Source organism: Mauremys mutica, chromosome 1, assembly GCF_020497125.1.
Source record: "Mauremys mutica isolate MM-2020 ecotype Southern chromosome 1, ASM2049712v1, whole genome shotgun sequence".
Classification (NCBI taxonomy): domain Eukaryota; kingdom Metazoa; phylum Chordata; order Testudines; family Geoemydidae; genus Mauremys; species Mauremys mutica.
This window is the reverse complement of record NC_059072.1, coordinates 25285194-25307266: the sequence shown is the minus strand read 5'-3', so window position 1 is coordinate 25307266 and position 22073 is coordinate 25285194. Positions and strand designations below refer to the sequence as shown.

At 43.5% G+C, this 22073-nt stretch overlaps 1 protein-coding gene across 2 annotated transcripts in view; it reads left to right on the top strand.

The window, feature by feature from the left end:
• The window catches only part of PTPN12 (protein tyrosine phosphatase non-receptor type 12), a 164284-nt gene that overhangs the window by 19977 nt on the left and 122234 nt on the right, over positions 1-22073 (top strand). The window lies entirely within an intron of this gene.

Genomic DNA, 22073 nt, shown 5'->3' with positions numbered 1-22073 from the left:
CATACCCATTTGCTACAAAAATTATAGTACTCTTCTCACCCCCCCCCCCCCGCAAAAAAAAAAAAAAAAAACTTCAGAAATTGCATGGATGTCTGTATACCCTTGCTCTGAAAAGGACTTTGGATTTCAGAAAACTTTTTAGCTAGTTTTTCAAAACTTGGTAGTTTCAACTTTTTATCTTTTGCTCAGTGAAAACCAAGATGCCAATTTTTCAGCTGTCTGGACATGTTTCCCTAGCTAGGAAAGTGGCTGACCAGGAAAAACTGCCAGTTTTATCTCAGGTACAAGCTCTCTATGGCTTTTAGGTAAAAAATTGGTGCTTGTTGGAATAGGATTTGGGCCATAGAGCAGCCCTCTACTGCTTGAGCTAAAGGAGTAACTCCTAGTTGGTAGCAGTAATAGGCTCTTATCCTGCTATGTGGACCAGCCACTGGGCTGGGAGGGAACACAACACATACCAGCAGTGTTATATTTGCATTCAAAATAGTATTTGACCTAGGTGCACTGGACTGGGAGCCTTCCATTCTACTCCTCCCAGCCAATGGGAGCTGTGGGGGCGGTGCCTTGGGCGGGGGCAGCATTGATTTGATTTAAATCAAAATTGATTTAAATCACTAGTTAGCAAGACTCGATTTAATCATGGATTTCTACATAAAAGTGCATTCTTATTGGTGGTTATACCCTTAATACATATTCTTCACAACTCAGAGATAGATGTAGGTTTCATTTTTAGAAGATACACACAATACATTTTTAAAGTGCTTTATTTTGAAAACTTTTCAGATTAGTTTTACAGCTACATCAGAAAATGAATGATTGGTTATTTCATTTACCAAAGGTAATTGAAGCAGATAGTTCACCTCCCAATGACTTCATAAATATCTCCAATTCAACAGGTTAATCATTACTATTTGGAGGATTTTCTTGCCATGCTGTATTAGGAGGAGAACATCACCAGACAGATATTTAAATTGTTTTATTTAACTAAAACAACAACGTTGTGTATTGTGGAGTTTTTTCTTCAGCAGCAAACATATAATATTTTAACAAAACAAGCATATGAATTTAGTTAAACATTCAAGTTTTTTAAAATCAGATTTGTCTTTGTTAAAATTGTTTTTAATCAAAATAGTTAAATTAAATATTAAAAAAACTACAAAAAAAATTGACACTGTCTGCCAGGTCAACATGAGAAACTTAAAATATTGGCTTCTGCAGCTAACTCAGTCATCTGCACCTTCATTTTCTGGTTTGTTCATAATCTGGAAAAGAAAAACAAGCTTTTCTGCTTTTTCAGGTCTGATATATAGAGGTCTCACCTCTATATATTTATTTATTTTAAAACACTTTTTTTTGCTATTAAACATGTTATCTCGAGACACAAATCCACAGTTTGAGAACTGCAAAACTAAGCATCTCTGATCGTGCTCAGTCTAGAACAGACGTGGGCAAACTACAGCCCATGGGCCACACCCGGCCTGTGGGACCGTCCTGCCCGGGCGGGGAGCCTAGTTCCCAGCCCCTCCCCTGCTGTCCCCCCTCCCCCGCAGCCATGCCACCGTGTGCCAATGCTCCCGCTGGGCAGCGTGGCAAGCGCAGCTGGCTCTGGCCAGGTGCCATGGCTGGGAGCTCCTGCTGCTAGTAAGGGGGGGCAGGGAGCGGGGGGGAGGTGGTTGGGTAAGGGAACAGGGGGTCCTGGGGGGCAGTCAGGGAGGAGGGGGCGGTTGAATGGAGAGGACAGGGGATGGGGAACAGGGAGGGGTGGGAGTCCCGGGGGGCCTGTTGGGGGCGGGGATGTGGATATGGGTCAGGAGGGCAGTCGGGGAGCGGGGGGGGGGGGGTTGGGTTAGGGGAAGGTGGTCCCGGGAGGGGGTGGTCAGGGGACAAGGAGCAGAGGACGGGTGGATAGGGGGTGGGAGTCCCGGGTAGGAGTGTGGATAGGGGTTGGGGCAGTCTGGGGACAGGGAGCAGAAGCCCCTGGAACCCCATAAGATTGGGTCCCTAATCCATGAACTATTGGAACTCATTAACACAACTTTTCTTAAACATGACATGAATATATTGTCTCATACTATAGAATTAGAATTTATAATTCCTATTCCATGATGATATCTTTGAGCTATAATGTATCTTAATTATAACTGTCTTTATCAAAAACATTTGATTTAAATTAAACCATTTTTAAAAAAATCATTGATTTTTATCCGCCTTGCTGCCTGGCCACGCCTCCGCCTAGCAGCTGAGGTGAAGGGGATGTCACCGCTTCCAGGGAGCCCCACAGGTAAGTGCTGCCCAGAGTCTGCTTCACCCCATCCTGTGCCCCAATCCCCTGCTCCCTCCCACACTCATTCTGCTTCTAGGGTGGGGAGGTGCAGAGCCTGGTAGGGAGCCCGCCATCCCCAGGACCTGTGGAGCCTCTGGGCAGCTGCTGCCACCCCCCCCCCCCCCCCCCCCCCCCCCCCCCCCCCCCCCCCCCCCCCCCCCCCCCCCCCCCCCCCCCACCCCCCCCCTCCCCCCCCCCCCCCCCCCCCCCCCCCCCCCAAGTTATAGTCTCTGGTATTTTTAGTAAAAGTCATGGACAGGTCACGGACCGTGAATTTTTTTTTTTTCCTGACCGTTACTTTTACTAAAGATACCCATGACTAAAATGTAGTTTTAATTATTCGCACTTCACAACCCTTATTGAGCAAGGCCTCATGCAGCTGCTCTAGGGGTTTCACTCTTCCCTGTTTACAGGTAAAGTAACAGAGCTACAGGGGCAAAATAAGTCAGTTTTGGCAGAGCTGGGAGTAGAACTCTGGGTAAACATTTCAGATGTGCCTTATTGAGATAGGAGCCCAAATCACAATTTCAAAAATGAATTATACATTGAGGGGGCTTGGTCTACACTTAAAACTTACACCTGCATAGCAATGTTGGTCAGGGGTATGGAAAAACCCCTGACATAGGGCTATCCTGACACAACCTCGCAATGTAGATGCAGTTACACTGACAGAAGCATTCTTTTAGCATAGCTAATGTTCAGTGAGGTGGTGTTCTGACACTGGCAGAATAATGCCTTCTGTTGATGTTTGCTGCTTCTACACTAGGGTGCTATGCTGACATGGTTTTGCCAGCATATGCTAGTCTATAGTGTACACGTAGCATAAGTTTAATTGCAAGTCAATGGGACGTAGGTTCTTAAATCAGTTAGGCACTTTTGAAATTTTTATCCTATGTCGCTAGTATGCCAAAAGCAAATGTCATCTACTAAGGCTATGTCTACACTAGCACTTTTCTTAGTCAGGGAGGTATCTTTTTTTCACACCCCTGCCTGACAAAAGCACTGTGAAGTGGGAGACGCTCTCCTGCTGACATAAATACTGTTGCTCATTAGTTGTGGTTTAATTATATTGGCATGAGAGCTCTCTCCTGCTGACATAGAGTGGCAACATGGGAGACCTTCCAGTGGCACAGCTGCAGAAGTACAGCTGTGTTGCTTGAAGCCCCATAGTGTAGACATAGCCTTAGCCATGGTGCCTCTCAGATACATTATGCCTAATCTGTCACTGGCAATCTTCTGTAAAATGGAGCATTCTTGCATACATAACTCTTCACAACAATGAAACATGCAGATGAATCAGAGTACCTTTAACTACATAACCTATTTGAGGGTGTGGTTATGATGATGGACTGGTAACCAAGAGAAATGGGTTCTCTCCCTGCTTCTGCCACAAGCATCCAATATGATAAGCAAGTAATTAAACCACACCTTTCATATTTGACCACTGATTTATAGTCCTTTGTAATCTTGTTTTGCAAAGTAAAGTTTGCTTTTTAAACATTTCAACTAAATGGATCACAGTTTACACAGAATTTAGCATTTGGACAGTTAATTCTTGCAGGTTTGGTACAGGAGTGGGTGGGTGAGATTCTGTGGCCTGCATTGTGCAGGAGGTCAGACTAGATCATAATGGTCCCTTCTGACCTTAAAAAGTCTGATTCTATGTGTGATTAAACAAATTTACTGTTAGTCCCATGCTACCCATCTTTGAGGTTCCTGCCACAGTTAATCTTTTAGAGGTTGATCTGTGGTACTAAATATTTTTACATTTTTCTCAAGAAAATAATAGTTTCTTCTCTTCAGTAAATAAATAAAAACCTCAATTTGACCCTATCTATGTCCTTCTTGTTGTCTTGTGCCCTATGGATAAGTGCATAAATATTACTATGGGGGAGGGAATGGACTGTATTGTTTCCACTTAACCTCTATGCACAACTTGGAAAAACAAGGAAATTCCCAGAGAAGGGAGTTTAGTGTTCAACTTTTTAAAGGACAACACTTCCACACAAACCATTTAAAGCAAGGAAATACCCAGTTAAAGTATCTTTTTAATACATTTTAATTTTAATATGTTCTTTGACTAAAGACTCTTCCATTCTAAGTCGCACACATCACCAACATATGTAACAACTCAGTATGCACACAATGTTCCTCATGATCATGGTATGATAAAACTTCTGTATGAGAAAAATATCAACATCGTACACTTAATCAGTGTGTAGATGTCTAATGGACATGTATTTTAATGTTAATGGTTTTTCACTTTATTTGTTCCTCTATGAAATACCCATTCAGATTAGAAAAACCAAATACAAGGTCCTGTGAAATGTACAAAGTAAAACTGAAAGAGAAACTCTTTAATGTTATAGTTACCATTTGTTACAGCCAATGTATTTCAACCTATAGTTATAAGTAAGTGATTTTACAAAAAATGTTAGATGTGATTTATTGCAATCAGAATATTAAAGTTAAGATGAATATTTAACTTTAGACTAGAGCCCTAGAGAGTAATTGAAATCCTCATATCTTCTCCATATTATCATTCATGTTAACCAAGAAACTAAGTACTTCAAAGCTTTCATCTCTGCTCCTCTCCAGCCATGCAGATTTATATACTTACATTGATAGTCTGTAAATTCTTCTGTATCAAAACAAGCAGCTTAGGAACTGCAGTCCCCAGTTCTCCTGGAAAGCCTAAAACCTTGATTGATATCGTAAGGGAGGGAGGCTAGTTGAATTTTTTGAATAATTATTGAAAAGTGATGTTTTCAGTAAATGTAAATGAAATGGGTTACTAAAATGGGCAGTGATGCTTACATCAAAATTAGTGTATCCTGAATCCTATAAATCATCTTGCCAGGCTGAATATTTCACTGATGCTGTAGATTAATATTAATCAAACTCATTGGTGGCTAATTCTATAACACAATCTCTTCAGGGAGGACTTGCATTTACTCACCTCCATATAAATGATACTAAGCACTGTAGCATTTTTTGTCATCTCTCTCCTTCCCCCTCCCTCACCACCTCAAAAAAACAAACAACCTCTACAGCTTGGACCTCTGGTAATGTGTTCTAGCCTAGCATTTTAACAAGTGATAAACTCATTTTTCTAACACTCTGGTAATACAGACATATGTCTACTGCTGGCTTCAGGTATGCATAGTCTTTCAGTATGCACAGCAGAATTTCAGTTCTGTTCACAGCAAAGCATTGACATCCAGTAGACTACTGACAGTAGATCACATAGACAGATCTGGAAAAAAAATCACTTGCCCAAGGTGAGTAGATTCCTGGGCAAGTGCAGTTATCTTTGCAGAATGTAAGTTTTCATTTAAAAAAAATATTTTTTAGTACTTAGGATTGTGAAGATACTTTCCAAACACAAACTAAGGTTAAACCAGGGGTCGGCAAACTTTCAGAAGTGGTGTGCCGAGTCTTCATTTATTCACTCTAATTTAAGGTTTCGCGTGCCAGTAATACATTTTAACATTTTTAGAAGGTCTTTCTATAAGTCTATAATATATAACTAAACTATTGTTGTATGTAAAGTAAATAAGGTTTTAAATGTTTAAGAACCTTCATTTAAAATTAAATTGCAGAGGCCCCGGACCAGTGGCCAGGACCAGGGCAGTGAGAGTGCCACTGAAAAATCGGCACGCGTGCCGCAGGTTGCCTACCCCTGGGTTAAACCAATGCAGTGCGAAGTCTTTGGAGGATAGTTCCAGGAGGGCAGGTTAGAGTACAGCCATCAGTGGTGAAAAGGAGATTGTTCCAAGGTATGATGAGGCAATAAAAAAATTTATTTGTGGAGAAGTAGAGCTGCATATGGACGAACAGGTTAGCTGCAAGATACGTCTACCAGAATTTGTCAGGCTGATAAACTTTGCCTATATATATCCTGCAAGATTCTTGTAGATCACCTGGGACTGGATCAAAGTAATATTAAAATGGGCTAGATCCTCTTATTCTAGCACTTTATCTCATTGTCCTTAGGTCTTACATGTCATTGTAATGCTTTATCCTCACCACAGTTTAGAGTTGGATTCAGTTTTAATGAATAAATTACTAATTGATGGCCACTAGTTTGTATTTTCATTTTGGGTTTGGCCATCAAAACATATCACAAACAGGAGGCGGTACTATGTTGCATGCTTAATGTCATCTTCATGATTGACTAAAGTCTGTTATAGCTAATGTAGACTTGGAATTTAAAACATCTTCTCAATTATTGGCAACAAAATTCTGAAGGATTGAGCAATTATTTCTGTTGATAGAAATGGAACTAAATGTAGTCATTTTCTCCATGTTGGCCAGAAGATTTGTTACTTGATGGATAGAGGTGGGTCCCAACTTTTGGTCCTTCAGGGCAGAGATTAACACCAAAAGTATGTTGTAGATGAGCAGACTCACCCCTGCGGCGCCTCCTGATGGTGACTCCTGGGAATTAACTTGTTCCAACTCCGGAGCGCCCTCTGCAGGCTGTTGATCCGCCTGTCCTCTGGCCCCCCATGTCCCTCCCTGGATCCCGTGCCTTTATCTGGGGTGCTGCCCCCTGGCAGTAACCCCTCAGTCTTAGGGTCTTACCTCCCTGGGGAACCCCCACCCACTATCCCCACCTCGCCTCAGAGTAAGGCTACTGCCAGTCATCGTCTAGCCCCCATGCCCTGGGGCAGACTTCAGTATCAGTCTACTCATCACTGGCAAGGTTGGGTTAGGACCTGCTGCCTTGGCCTACCCCTGGGCTGCCCTCTGCAACACCTAGTACCCCTTGGCCTTCTGCTAGGCCGCAGCCTGGGGCTTTCTAGGCTAGAGCTCCCCAGCTCCTCAGCCCTGCTTCACTCAGGTACTGTCTTTAGCTCCCTGCAGCCAGGCCCTTCTCCCTCTACAGGCAGAGGGGGAGCGTTTAGGCTTCTGGCTCACAGCCTCTTATAGGGGCCAGCTGGGCCTGATTGGAGCATGGCCACAGCTGAGCCTACTTTCCCCAATCAACCCAGGCTTCTTGCTCCAGCCCCAGCCCTCTACTGGGCAGTTTTAAGTCCTTCAAGGCAGGAGCAGGGGACCACCCTGCTCCATATGTGCATGAGGTTTTTACATAGAGTGACCAGATGTCCCGATTTTATAGGGACAGTCCTGATGTTTGAGTCTTTTTCTTATATAGGCTCCTTTTACCTCCCCCCCACCTCCTGTCCTGATTTTTTTTCACACTTGCTGTCTGGTCACTCTATTTTTACACCTACATCTAAAAGCTTCAAGTATTAAGGAAGCCATATAGATTAGGAATTGAAGGAAATATTAGATACCAGCTCTAAAACTTCAGAAAGGAGTTAGATATTTACAAAAAGGTAAGTATCTACTCCAAGTGGTGTAATTTGGATCTGATAAACTTTCATACCTAATTAAGAAAATTAAATTTGGCTTTAACTGAAATCAAATGCAATTTTATCTTTAGTGTTTCTGCTAATACTTCATAGTAAATGTGGCAAACATACGACTTAAGACTTGAAAATAAAGTTTTTGTGATACTTATTTCAACTGAGAACACTTGGAAAACAGCGCTTGAAATACTTTTATGTTGGAAATGTAGATCTCATTAGTAAAGCTGGAACGTTATTTTCAGTCTTCCTATATAGTTGATGCATTTTGGCTAGATTCTAGTTAAATTTTCTGTGTTGGACATGGGGCTGTTACGTAGTAATTTATTAATACACTGTGTAGGTGTGGTTATTGGGATATTTACTGTATAACTATAATGGTTAAATCAACAGACTGTTGGGAAATATAGGAAGATGAAACGACTTTCAATAAGACACTTTTAGCAAATGCTTGGGGGTTGTTACAGGACAATGGGAGAGCCTTTGGCCCTGAGGGGAGAGGCTTGATTCCCCCATTGAGCCTGTGACACTGCACCCCATATTCTTCAGTGATATTATGATATGATTATGACAGTTATGTATTTTATGCAAAATAAGCCATGTGAGATGTCATTGGAAAGGTTATAATTTGCTGAATATGATTATCCTGTTGGTATGCATGTATTTATTAATTATACTTGTGTATTAAAATTATGAATATTGACTATATCTATTACACATATAGCTATTCCTGGGCAACACCCACTAGGCAAAATGCTCTCAGTCTAGATGGCTGGCTGGGAAGGGCCCATTCAGGTTAATGAACCATTAGGAAGAAACAGGCCTTAGGAGACACGCATCTCCCACCTGGTGAGCCTTCCTATGAATGCTACAATCAATCTGTGGGGGATGGCTGCAGTGACTCTACAGGGACATGTGACAAGGTCACCTGGTGCTGTACTGTACTCCATCTTGGGATGTCAGTATTTTTTCAGTGACTGGTGTGGGAACCAAGCTTTGAAACAAAGGGTTCCCGACATATGCAAAAGCTATATAAGGCCGGGGAGTGACGTATCTAGGTTCTTCACTGATTCCCCGCCCAAGAAGACTCCTGGAAACACCTGAGGAACAAAGACTGAATTGGGGGAAGTGCTGGACTTAGGCTAAAGGGATTTTTAGCCTGTGAAAGGAATACCTGGGGATTCCAAGCTGTAAGCAAGTGCAGCTTGCCCTTTAAGAATCTGCAGCCTGCTTGTATCATCACCTAGGGTGAGACTGTGCTATTCATATCTAATCTATTTAGTATATTAAGCTTAGTTTGTGGTTTTTTTGTATATTTGCTAGGTAATCTGCTTTGATCTGTTTGCTTTCCCTTATTATATAAAATCTATCTTTTGTAGTTAATAAACTTATTTTTGCTTTATTCTAAACCAGTGTGAGAGAATCATAACTTGGGGCAAAAGGCTGTTGTGTATATTCCTCTCCACATTGTGGGAGGGGGCGAATTTTATGAGTTTATGCTGTAGTTTCCTATGCAGCGCAAGATGGTATAATTTTGGGTTTACACTCCAGAGGGGGTGCGTGCCTGAGGTGCTGGGAGGTACCCTAGCTGAAGCCTTCCGAGGCAGAGGCTGGTCAGAGAGCCTGTCTGCTGGTAACTGGAGCTGAATGTGTCCTTACCTGTAGGTAAGCCGGTGAAAGTGCAGGCTAGCGAAAGGGCTTTGCAGCTTGTTACATCAGTACAATGTAAAAGGGAGCCCAGGCTGGTGGTGAGACAGAGCCCACCAGATTTTTTTGGACAACAGGGCCAAAAATGCCAGGAAAGGTGAAGGAACTTAGCCTGTATAAAGAGAGACTGTAAGGGAGGAGGCAGTTGTTGGGGAGATATTTAGCTGCCCACTGACATGTCTGAAGAAGTTAGGCCTTCCTAGGCTTCCATCAGGGGATGGTAAGCCTCTAGGCAAGAGAACAATGCACAGAGACTGTTTGTTTTTTAAAATCCTTTTTCTCTTATGTTATGCCTTCTTCCAATAAAGGTCAAACAATAATTTTGTTTAAGACGGCTATTTGGTCTCTACATTCACTGCTTCTCAGTCTCCCAAAGGGAAGAACCATGGGTGCTGAACCCACTCGGATCTGCTGTGTAAATGTAGTCGATACACAGGGTATTGCTTCTCAAGGCCCAGTCTGAGTGGAAGAATTCCATCCTGGAAGAGGTAAAGGCATGAGGACTAGGGGGGGAGAGAGTCTGTGCTCAGGGGACAGAGCTGCAGCTAGCCTTGTAACTGTGTCCCTTTCTTTTAGTAAGTGACTAGTCTTCTGACTAGTTTAGAAGGTCCTGTGACAGAAGGTAGAAAAGTTGTCTTTTTGTATTTGAATAATTGCATTTTGATGTACTATTATGGTACTATGATCACTCCTATGAATAGATTCATTTTACTTGACTGACTATAGACTGATGTTGGAATGCAAAGTACAAAATGCACATTTTGTTTCAAACTGAAGGGCTCCACTTCTTTTATTGCATGTCATGTCCTTTTAATCTATTTAGGACAAGATACATATAGTCTCTTCTGGGTTCATTAGCATCAGTACTTTTATTGAATATTAGAATGGCTGCTAACATATAAGCACTCCTATAACACATGTGCTTGGTGAGGTTGAGGGTTTTTTTTTTTTTTTTGAAGATCAGAAAAGAGGGTTTGGGAAAGATCTGTCAGGATGTTGTCCCCATCAAGTATGGGTTATAATTGTTTGATGCGCAACTTGTTTTCCTAATGATACCAGATTTAAAAGCCTGGTTGCTTTGTTTCTCAGCATAAGCTCTTCTGTACTAAAAGGAGTCTTATGGGCAGTGAAAAATTTCATTGATGTGGAATTTTGAACACACATGTATCCTAGAATTTTGCGGTTCAGTTTGTAACCTTAAACTATACATTTGTAGTGTGTAAAAGCACTTACATTTGCTGCAGAACTTTTGTAGTGCTCAGTATGCAAATTGTTCTAGAATGGGATGTACTACAGAATTACAAGGGCCTGGTTACTTTGTCATAGGTGCAGGGCACACAATCCTACTCCTGATGTTGTGCTGATAATAACAGCAGGACCAGGAGAGGGTTCTTGGCTCACTGCTCAGTACAGAACTTGTGGTGAGCTTCTAAATGGCTAGACACCTTATTTCAGTAGCTTTTAACTTTCTGATCATATCTACACAATGATTAAAGAGCCAGAACTGCTAGAGCCCCTCGTATTCATTCCGAATAGGCTTTTGCAAGATAATATGGAGAGAGGTGATGGAAATCTGACTAGAATCCTGATCAGATTCCCTAGATGCAGATAAGTTGAAAATATAAAAAACTTGAAAGAGAAAACGAAATACTTAGGCTGAACTTCAGCTTTAAATTGTTGCTTTGAATTGTGTTCTGTTGAAGGACAAAAACCCGAGCTTTTCTTTTATTTTTTAAAAAATTTAACTGTGTCCTTATCACTAATATCGTAGAAGGGAGAATCTCAAAAAAGAGCCCTGATGTCAAGATCTCCTTTAGTTAGGCCATTGCTATATCACTATCTTATTGTTTTGATCACTTCTGTACTTGAAAATCTTGTTTCTGATTTAATACATTTTCTATGCAAGAAGACACTAATCCTCATTCAGGGCTACCACATGCCAAGATGGTTTTTAAAAGGTAGTTTGAGTTATCCAGACAAGGTAAAGTCATTAAACACTATTGACTGATTTATTACTGAATTATCAGCATCACTTCCTGAAAGTCTCACCAGTTATTGATTCAATCTAGCCATGTTGTTGAGACCACCTATGTATCCACAGCATAAAGAGAAGCCTATGAGATGGAAAGGTGAAAGCTAAATAGCTTTATTTATCTATTTAGCTTTCACCTTTGTGGGGCCCTCCCTACCCCTTCTGTCTGCAGTTCCCCCCCCCCCAGCCCCCCATGCTCTTGCCCTGCCCTCCTGCCAGGATCAGGGTTGGGGCACGGGAGCTTCCCCCATTTCCCCGGCAGGAGCACCGGGTGGGCAGAGCAGGACATACCCCGGTGCCCTGACGTCGCTCCCCAGCAGGAGCGTGGAGTAGGGCAAGCCCTTCACCCTGCTCCCCAGCAGGAGTGCTGGGTGGGCAGAGTGGGTCAGGGTGTGGGGGTGCCCATTTTTCCAGGGCCCCCCAATTGGCCCCATTTGCCCAGTGGCTAATTGCTACTTCAAATGTAACTTCTGTATAAAGTAGTGAATTTTTTTAAAGTAAGTTAGCTGGAAACAATAACAAAGCATATTAATATGTCAGGGTGGTCTGAATAAATTTCCAAGCCTGAATCAATTTGGTAGTGTGACTATTGAGCTTGTCCAAAGACTTTTTTTTTCTTAAACTGTAAATGGGAACAGAAACACCTTTCTTTAATTGTATTTTTTTTTTGTTTTTTTTTAAACTCAGGACATACCATTGAAAAGGGAATTCAGTCAGAAAACTTTCTGAAAACAATCAATATACAAAATTCAAATGTTCCTGTAAATGTAAAATCTGAAATTTTAATCTTTTAGTTTAAATCCTGTATCTGAATTTTGTAGAAGTGTCAGGAAAACTGGCAAAATATTGCATAAAACTTGATAGTTAAGCCTGAGGAGACCCTTATTACTTACTAGACTTTAGGGACCTATGAAGTGAGCTGCCTAGATCAATGTGTCAGTAAGCAGTCAACACTTATGCAGATTATTGTTCGATCTCACAAAGGCTCTAAGTAATTAGTTCTGCACTATTACTTATTTAGACAATAACTTATTGTCTAAGGGTTTGTTGTTAATAATACAATAACTTATAAACTGAGGCTAAAATAAGATTCCACTTGATAATATTTACAGTTTTTGATTGCTAATCAAAAGAAGCCTTTGGGGCAAGTTGCAATATTTTTATTGCTTGCCTAAGCTATTGGTAGCAAAGACAGACACATAATGGAAGTGTGCACAATTAGACTTGGCAACAGCTCTAGCAGTTAAACTTTTAGTGACAGATGTTCAAAACGAGGACCGATTTCCTTGTTGCAAGCAGAAAGCATGCTGCCGCAGAACAAGAAAAGAAAGATAATTATTCAAGAGTTTGTTGTACTTTTAAAATCACACCTTTTATAAGTAGTAAAAGCTTATGATCAGTTCATTTCCTAACTGATCATATGAATAGTTGAACTATCCAGCCAATTTGCTAAACGGAAAGAATGAAAATCCATTTTGTGAACATTTTGATTGAAGCTTGAGAATTTGTATTGGTGTTTCAAAACTCGAGATTCACCATTATCCCAATACGTATCCTTTGATTTTGTTGCCACTAATGCAGATTGATAGCCTTTACATAAATTAGGCTGATTACCACTTACCTGACTGACAGCAATCAATAGGAAAAAGAATTGACTCTTGGCAAGCACAAGTTCATCTGTTTGATAAGAATACAAGAACATAAGAATGGCCATAATGGATCAGACCAAAGCTTCATCTAGCCCAGTATCCTCTCTTCCAACAGTGACCAATGCCAGGTGCCACAGAGGGAATGAACAGAACAAGTAATCATCAAGTGATCTATCTCCTGTCACCCATTCCCAGCTTCTGGCAAACAGAAGCTAGGGACACTATCCCTGCCCATCCTGGCAAATAGCCACTGATGGACCTATTCTCCATGAATTTATCTAGTTCTTTTTTAACCCTGTTTTAGTCTTGGCCTTCACAACCTCCTCTGGCAAAGAGTTCCACAGGTTGATTGTGCGTTGGGTGAAGAAAGACTTTATTTTGTTTGTTTTAAACCTGCTGCCTATTTCATTTGTTGACCTCTAGTTCTTGTGTTAAGGAACTGTTCTTTAATCCTTCTCATATTTACTTTCTCCACACCAGTCATGATTTTATTGACCTTTATCCTATCCCTCCTTAGTCATCTCTTTTCCAAGCTGAATAGTCCCAGTCTTATTAATCTCTCCTCATACAAAAGCCGTTCCATACCCCTTATTTTTGTTACACTTTTCTGAACCTTTTCCAATTCTAATACATCTCTTTTTTGAGATGGGGCGACCCCTTATGCACGCAGTATTCAAGATGTGGGTGTATCATGGATTTATATAGAGGCAATATATTTTCTGTCTTATCTGTCCCTTTCTTAATAATTCCCAACATTGTTAGTTTTTTGTTTTGACTGCCACTGCATATTGAGTGGATGATTTCAGAGAACTATCCACAATGACTCAAAGTTCTTTCTTGAGTGATAACAGCTCATTTAGACTCCATCATTTAGTGTATATATAGTTGGGATTATGTTTTCCAGTGTGCATTACTTTGCATTTATCAACATTGAATTTCATCTGCCATTTTGTTACCCAGTCACCCAGTTTTGTGAGATCCCTTTGTAGCTCTTCGGAATCTGCCTGGGACTTAACTATCTTGAGTAGTTTTGTATCATCTATAAATTTTGCCACCTCATTGTCTACCCTTTTTTGCAGATCATTTATCAATAAGGCTGCGAGTCTGTCACAGAAGTGTCAGATTCTGTGACTTTCTGTAACTTCTGCAGCGGCTGGTGCTGGCTCAGGGGCTGCCCCTGGACCACTAGCAGCAGTTTGGGTGTGTGGGAGGGGGCTCAGGGCTAGGGGTTGGGAGGTGGGGGGACTCCCACTGGCATGGCCCTGTAGCTCCCAGGTGGGGGGTGCCCCACCCATGTCCGCATTGGCTGCAGTTCCCAGTCAGTTGGAGCTACAGCAGCTGGCACTTGTGCCCCTCTGCTGCCTAGGAGCAGCAGGGATGCAGAGCTGGGTAGGTAGGCCCTGCCAGCCCCGCCAACCCTCCCCCACCCACAGCACCAGCAGGGGTCCTGGGCCATCTCCCCCGGGGCCCCCGGACCATGGTCTTCTCCCCCCTACCCCCCAGAGCACCAGTGGACCCCTGCCCAAGTTTTAGTCATAGGTATTTTTAGTAAAAGTCATGGACAGGTCATGGGCCATGAATTTTTGTTTACTACCCATGACCTGTCCATGAATTTTTAGTAAAAATACCCATGACTAAAACATAGCCTTATTTATGAAGCAGTTGAATAGTAATTCCTCCAGTACAGACCCTTGGGGGACACCACTATTTACCTCTCTCTGTTCTGAAAATTTACCATTTATTTCTACTCTTTGCTTCCTATCTTTTAACCAGTTACCGATTCACGAGAGAACCTTCCCTCTTATCCTATAACAGCTTATTCCTTCTTTCACAATAAGCAGGGGCATGCAGCTCCATCACTTCGATATCTTTGAGTAGTTTTTGCCTATTTTCCTCTCAAAACAGGAAATTAAGAAATTTAAAGGAAGTTACTTTTCCAGGTCCAGATTCTGTGTCCATTTAAATAATTGGCAAAGTTCCAGTTAGTGACAGATCTGGCGTCATATAGGAGAACTTGTCCCTTCACCCTAGGTTCATGTATGTAAACTATAAAATAGATTAAAGGAATGAACTCTAATACCTTTTCTACCTGTCATAGTTAACAAAAACAAATTCCCCACCTCCCTACTTTTACCCTATTGAAACCTGGAAGAGTTTCCTTAGCAGTGTGCTGAGAAACTCAATAGGCTCTAGCTTTGTCAGATCAAGGGGAAAGTGTTCCAGCATCTGGGCCCTTCACTCAAAAAGCCTTGCCTGCTATACTGGTGGACTGCAAACTCAGGGGCGGCTCTAGGCACCAGCAAAGCAAGCACTTGCTTGGGGCAGCCCATTTGCAGGGGCGGCAGGGATCCAGCATGGGAGCTGAGAACCAACAGGGGGCCCTGGGAGCTGTAGTTCCTTGGTTAGCTCCCTGCCTACAGAGCCAGCCCTGGAGCAGAGAGAGAACTACATTTCCCAGCATTCCCTTGGCCACTACCAATTGGAAAGGAAGGAGGGGGACCTCATGCTGCAGCGTGCTGTGAGTGGAGAGTTGCACTGGGAAGGGTAGGGATACCATATTTTAACATGCAAAAAACAGGACACTCCATGGGGAGGGAGGGTAGCCCCAGCCTGCCACCATCCACTCTCTCTGACTGCCCCCAACAGAAACCCCAACCCCTCCTGCCCTTTGGGACCCTACCCCCTATCTAAGCCTCTCTTCTCCTTGTCCCCAACTGCCCCCTCCTGAGACCCCCCCCCAACTGCCTCCATAGGACTCCACTCCCTACTTATCCCCTGACAAACCCCTGGGACTCCTATGCCTATCCAACTGCTGCCTGTCCCCTGACTGCCCTCCCAAACCCCGACCCATCTAACCCTGCCCTTCTCCCTGCCCCTGACTGCTCCCCCAAACCTCCACCCCATCCAACCCCCCCTGCTCCCTGTCTCTTGACTGCCCCCCCTGGAACTCCCTACCCCTTCTCCAACTCCCCAGCCCCCTTACCGTGCTACTCAGACCAGCATATCTGGCTCCGCGCAGCGCCAGACACGCTGCTGCATACATGCTGCCGTGCTCCGCCGTGGAGCCCACAGCCCTCACACACGCACCCAGTGCCTGCCTTCCAGATTTGAACACCTCAAAATTCAGGAGTGCTCAAGCTCAGTTTGGGCAGCTGTTACTTCATTTCTCCCAAATCAAATATACTGATCCACTGTAACTTGCTGTAGAAAAAGTAGGATAAAATTGAGCAAGAAATGCTTCCCAGTGGTTATTAAGACTGGAATTGCTATTTTCAACAGCCATTGCCTTGTTTGTTTGTTTGTTTAAAAGGAAGACAGTGATATTGCATTGGCAAATTCCCCAAAGAAAGAAAGAAAGTGGAACAAAAGAATAATAAAGGCACCTCAACTTTTCCTCATTTATGGAGGACAGTCTTATAATATGCATCCAGATATCCTCCAATCACACAAGCTGAAAATTGTTCCACTTTACTGCAGTTCTGTAACCATATGGGAACCAATCCCGTCTGTGTTCTGTGCACATCCAAAATTCCTGCTGAATGACCTGCCCTGGGAGCAAGTTACCAGTGACCCAGGGCTGCGGCAGAAGGAGGGTGTGGGGGAGGGGGGGGAGAGAGCTCAGGGCTGGGGCGGCAGGAGGGGTGTGTGGAGGGGAATGGTGGGGGGGGGTGGAGCCCAGAGCTGGGGCGGAAGGGTGTGTCTGTGGAGGGGGGGCGGAGCCCAGGGCTGGGGCAGCAGGTGGGTGCGGCGAGGAGCCCAGGGCTAGGACGGGAGGCAGACAAATTTTTTTTTTTTTTTTTTTTGCTTGGGGCGGCAAAAAACCTAGAGCCGGCTCTGTGCAAACTAGAGCATATTTGATCTCAACTTCCATGGTATTACATGAGGAAGATCTTAAAGCTTCATCTTACAAAGGCTGATGTGTAGATGAACACTACTTTTGCCACCCCCTTTATGTCACAACTTTTTCACCAGCAGCACAAAACATACAAAAAGCCAAGTTTGCTGCTGCAGCTTCCTCGTGCTGTTCAGACACAATGAGGAAGCTTAACACATTTGACTGAGGTAGAAACCTGGAATTCTTGGGCCGGATCTTGGAGTTCAGCTGGACTCCAAGCAGCATAACTGAGGATGAGAGTTATGGAAGTATAACTCCTTTCCTTAGAAACACTTTCCAAATATCCCGTAAGCTACTGGTTCAGGTGGCTGTTCCTGGAACTGTTATAAATACACAGAGGACAGTGACTGGAATACTTAACTAGAGCACTGTGGTTGGAACAGGGTAGCTGCTACGAATGCACAGCACCATTACTATTTTCACTGGTGCAATTAGCTTTGCAGCCTGGGGAGAGGGGGGGAAATGTGTATTGATATATACTCAAGCTATGGCTTTTCAGGCCATCTACCAATTTAAATAATTTGACACTGCAGGGATATTCTAATGAAAATTGACTCAAAGTTGCTCCCTCTATGGAATGAGTCTTTTGTTTTGTTAAGGCTCTCACTGGGTTTCATTGTGGATCCTTAGTGTTGCTTAATTCCCAGGCAGCAGTAGTAGCCAACTACAGTTGTCTGCATTTGCAGTTCCTTTACATCTAAAATAGATTTCTGCATATAATATGCTTCATGTAGTACTATTCTTGTGGAAAACTCCTCTGTCAGCTAAAGCAGAATGTGTTTGCTGGATTGCTTGATCAATCCAGTGTGTTCCACAGATTGCACTAGCTAACTTGTTTCAGGTGTGATTCAGAGTTCTGATTTTGATCTACAAAGCTGTAAATGACTTAAGTTCTGGCTATCTCAGACCCCTTTGTCCCTTTTACATGCTGTCTGGATAATTGATACATGCTTTAGTGGTCTTGTTGATAACCACACTTGAATTCAGAGGACCTAGAGCAGGGGTCGGCAGCCTTTCAAAAGTGATGTGCCAAGTTTTCATTTATTCACTCTAATTTATGGTTTTGTGTGCAAGTAATACATTTAGACCTTTTTAAAAGGTCTCTTTCTATAAGTCTATAATATATAACTAAACTATTGTTGTATGTAAAGTAAATAAGGTTTCAAAATGTTTAAGAAGTTTCATTTAAAATTAAATTAAAATGCAGAGCCCCAGAGCAGTGGCCAGGACCTGGGCAGTGTGAGTGCCACTGAAAATCAGCTCGTGTGCTGCCTTCGGCACACATGCCATAGGTTGCCTATCCCTGAACTAGAGGAAGGTCTTTGCTGGGAGCTTGTCTATGCTGTTTTGTTTGTTTGCACCAGTGTAATTAACATGATGCATATGTGAACTGGTGCTTACCTATGGAGTAGACTAGCTACCCTGGTGCAGCTTATTCCAGTCTGAAACTGAGGAAAGACACCACAGAGTCACTCTTCTTATGCTGGTGCAGCCACACAATGCAAAAGAATATATATTCCAAAGTAGACAAGCCTTGTATGTATTTGTGTAAAATGATCCAGTGTCTTTCTTCAGTGAAGCACTGGTAAGACTTTTTTGGCAGAGGAATACGAGTCTCTGCTGCCTAAAGAAAGGGCTGGAACAGTGGTTCTCAAACTTTTTGTATTGGCAGCCCCTCAGACAGCAAGCCTCTGAGTATGACTTCCCCCCATCTAAATTAAACACATTTTATGTATAACACTATTTTAAATGCTAAATTTATAACCCTATTAAAATGAATTTACCTTTTCACACTGCTTTTAAACTAAGATTAAAATACATTTATCAAATTGTTATAAGCAGAAAAGTTACTTTTTAAAAAATAGTTACTATTTAGTATTGCAGGGCCAGGAAGAAACTTTGTGAATACCACTTTTCACTGCAGACTTACTGTCTCTTTGCCACCCTTACTTCTGCACTGTTGCTGGCAGTGACACTGCCTTCAGAGGGAGAGGCTCGGAAAGCAGTGTCCCTGCCAGCAGCAATACAGAAGTAAGGGTGGCATGGGGGGCTAAGTCTGCTGTGAAAAGTGATAGTTGTATGTTTGTTAATATCACTTTTCACAGCCTCCTAGCTCTGAAGGCAATGCTGCCACCAGCAGCAGCTCAGAACTGCAGAAGTAAAGGTGGCAATGCCATACCATGCCACCCTTACTTCGGTGTAATGTTTGACCTTTGTGCTGGGAGGGAAGGCTACATGGGGGCTAAAGCAAATTTTGGGGTGGCTATAGCCCCCTCAAGCCTCTTCCAGCACCGCCCCTACCTGTGTTTCTGACAGGCAAAAAAAAAAAAAAAGTAATTTATAATTTAACAATCTCAGTGTTCTGATTGGTCTATGGTTTAATGCACCTCTTCAGCTGCTGAACAATCAAGCCCTCTAATGTTGTCTGTCTCATCTTTGTAGTCTCAAGATGACAAACCTGCACACACTATACTACAAACCCCAGAGTCGAATTTCCTTAAAGTGGCAATAACACAAATATATATTTTGTTTAGGAATCACTGCATTATACTTTAGAAGTTTATACTTAAGTTCATAGCATTGCTTTTGTGGCACTTAGTAAATATAATCTCCACCTTTGCTCTAAACTCCTATTTTTAAGTTAGTTTTTAGTTACCTTTTGAGGACTGGAACTTCCTATGCATGGCCGCCTTCCAGGAGTGTGTTTTTGCAGAAATGGGTGGATGTTTTTACAAAATGTAGAGGCAAAGACTACTTGTTTTCAGAAGTATTTTGTTCTTCAATAACTCAAATGCTTTGCTTTAGTTTTAATATTTTACAACTGAATGATGACTAGTGCCTTTTTCTTTTACTTTGAAGAACTCTAATTGAATAGGCACTGACTGATCAGAAGCGAGATGGCCTTAATAGTTTGCATATGCCTCATTTTATAGAAAACTAAGAGGTTAAGAAGACTTGTGCTTGGTTACTGCTTGGTTTGTATCCCTGGTATTGTGGGTTGTTGACATCTGTGTCAGCAATGATCGTGCTTAACTGTGTGTTTGTTATAGCTGCAGTGTGAATGACTGTCATAGTTAAGGATACATAAGAATGAACTTCTTTGGAAAGTTCAGACAAAAATGAAAGTTTTTTACCCTCTTAATTAAATTTAATAAAAGAAGAACCTGTTGCAAAATCTTAAAAGGCCTTACTACAAGCCAGAGTGGCAGCTTGAACAGACTAAATTGAACAGGGAGCTAGTCTCTGATAATTGTGTTAAATGTTCTAGTGAAAAATTGACTTTGATCTGCCAATAGTTTAGATCAGGGGTCAGCAACCTACGGCACGCATGCCGACGGTGGCACGCAAGCCGATTTTTTTTTTTTTTTTTTTTTTTTTTTTTTTTAATGGCACGCCGAGGTCCCAGCCGCTGGCCCCACTCAGCCCGCCACCAGCCTGGGAGAACGGAACCACAGGCTGGTAGTGGGCTGAGCAGGCCGGCGGGTGAGAACCTGGCTGGCAAGGGGCCAGCCGCCAGAACCGAAACCCAGCTGGAACCCAGAACCGGCCGATGCTGGGGCGCAGCGCACTCCCAGGTGGGGGCGGGGTGGGGGAGCTGCTGGCTGCCGGAACTCTCTTGCATGCTGGCGCTGGTGGCCGAAGCAGCAGGCAGTCAGGCAAGTGAAAGGGCCGGCGGGAGGTGTGATGGAGGTGCTTGCGTCCTAGCCTGTCCTGCTGCCCCTCTCTTGCCACTGTGGCTGGACACCAGGGCACTGCAGGCATGTGCCGTCCCTGTGGCCCCTGGGGGAAGGGAGTGGCAGGCCAGAGGGTCTTCTGCACGGCCGGCTCCGGCGTTTTTGCCGCCCAGAGCGCAGAGGGGGGGGTGAAAAAAAAAAGCCGCAATCGTGATCTGCGGCGGCTGGTCCTTCCCTCAGTGAGGGACCCGCCACCAAAAAGCCGGACATGTCCCCCACTCCGTTGGCCGCTCCATTTGTCTGCAGATGCAGTGCCCCCACACAGCTGGCCCACAGCTCCCTTGGCAGAAATAGGAACAGCGTGGGGCAGGGACCCATCCACCATCCAGGAAACCTGGCCGCAACCGGGACTGTCCCAGGCCAGCCCCAAGTCCCCGTCCCCCTGGAACTTCCCCCTACACCCCCCCAACCTCCTGCCCTGAACCCCTCATGCCACCCAACCCTGACTCCTACACCCCCATGCTCCCAGCCCTGGCTCTTGCACCATCCACATCGCCACCCCCTGCCCTGATTCCCCCCCCGCACCCCAACCCCTTGCTCTGAGTGCTCCCCCACACACATCCCAGCCCCTGAGCTCCTCCCCCCCGAGGGGGGTTGTAATACAACAGTACCTGTAAGAAATTTAAGTTACTTTTACCTCTGCTGGAACCCCAGACCAGCAGTGGACTGAGCGGGGCCAGTGGCAGGCTGAGAGGCTCAGCCCGCTGCCGGTCTGGGGTTCCGGCCACCAGCCCCCCTGCCAGCCGGTATCCAGACTTCCAGCCCCGCTCAGCCCACTGCTGGCCTGGGGTACCGGCAGCCAGCCCAGGGCTCTGCTCCTGGCCTCAGCCACTCCCTGCTGTGGCGCACATTAGAAAACTCAGCAAGGAAAAGGATCACACTAAACAGATTGGCATTTTAATTTTATTTTAAATGAAGCTTCTTAAATATTTTAAAAACCTTATTTACTTTATATACAATAATTTATTTAGATAATATAGACTTATAGAGAGAGACCTTCTAAAAACATTAAAATGTATTGCCGGCACGCGAAACCTTAAATTAGAGTGAATAAATGAAAACTCGGCACACCGCTTCTGAAAGGTTGCCAACCCCTGGTTTAGATTTATGAAAATCACATAATTGTTAAATTATTATTAAATGTTTAATGGTTCTAAAGCAGTGTCTGTAAGAGAGGGTGGTGTGGTAACTTCTCTGCATAATACGTGTGGATTCTGCTAGGCGAACAGTGATGGAGGCAGGCCAATACAAGATCCTTACTTGGTTGAGTATGGTCCTTACATGGGACAGGGTATTCCTGTGATGTCTACCCACACAGAAAAATTCCAAGCTCTCTTTTTTTTTTTAAGATGCTCCGC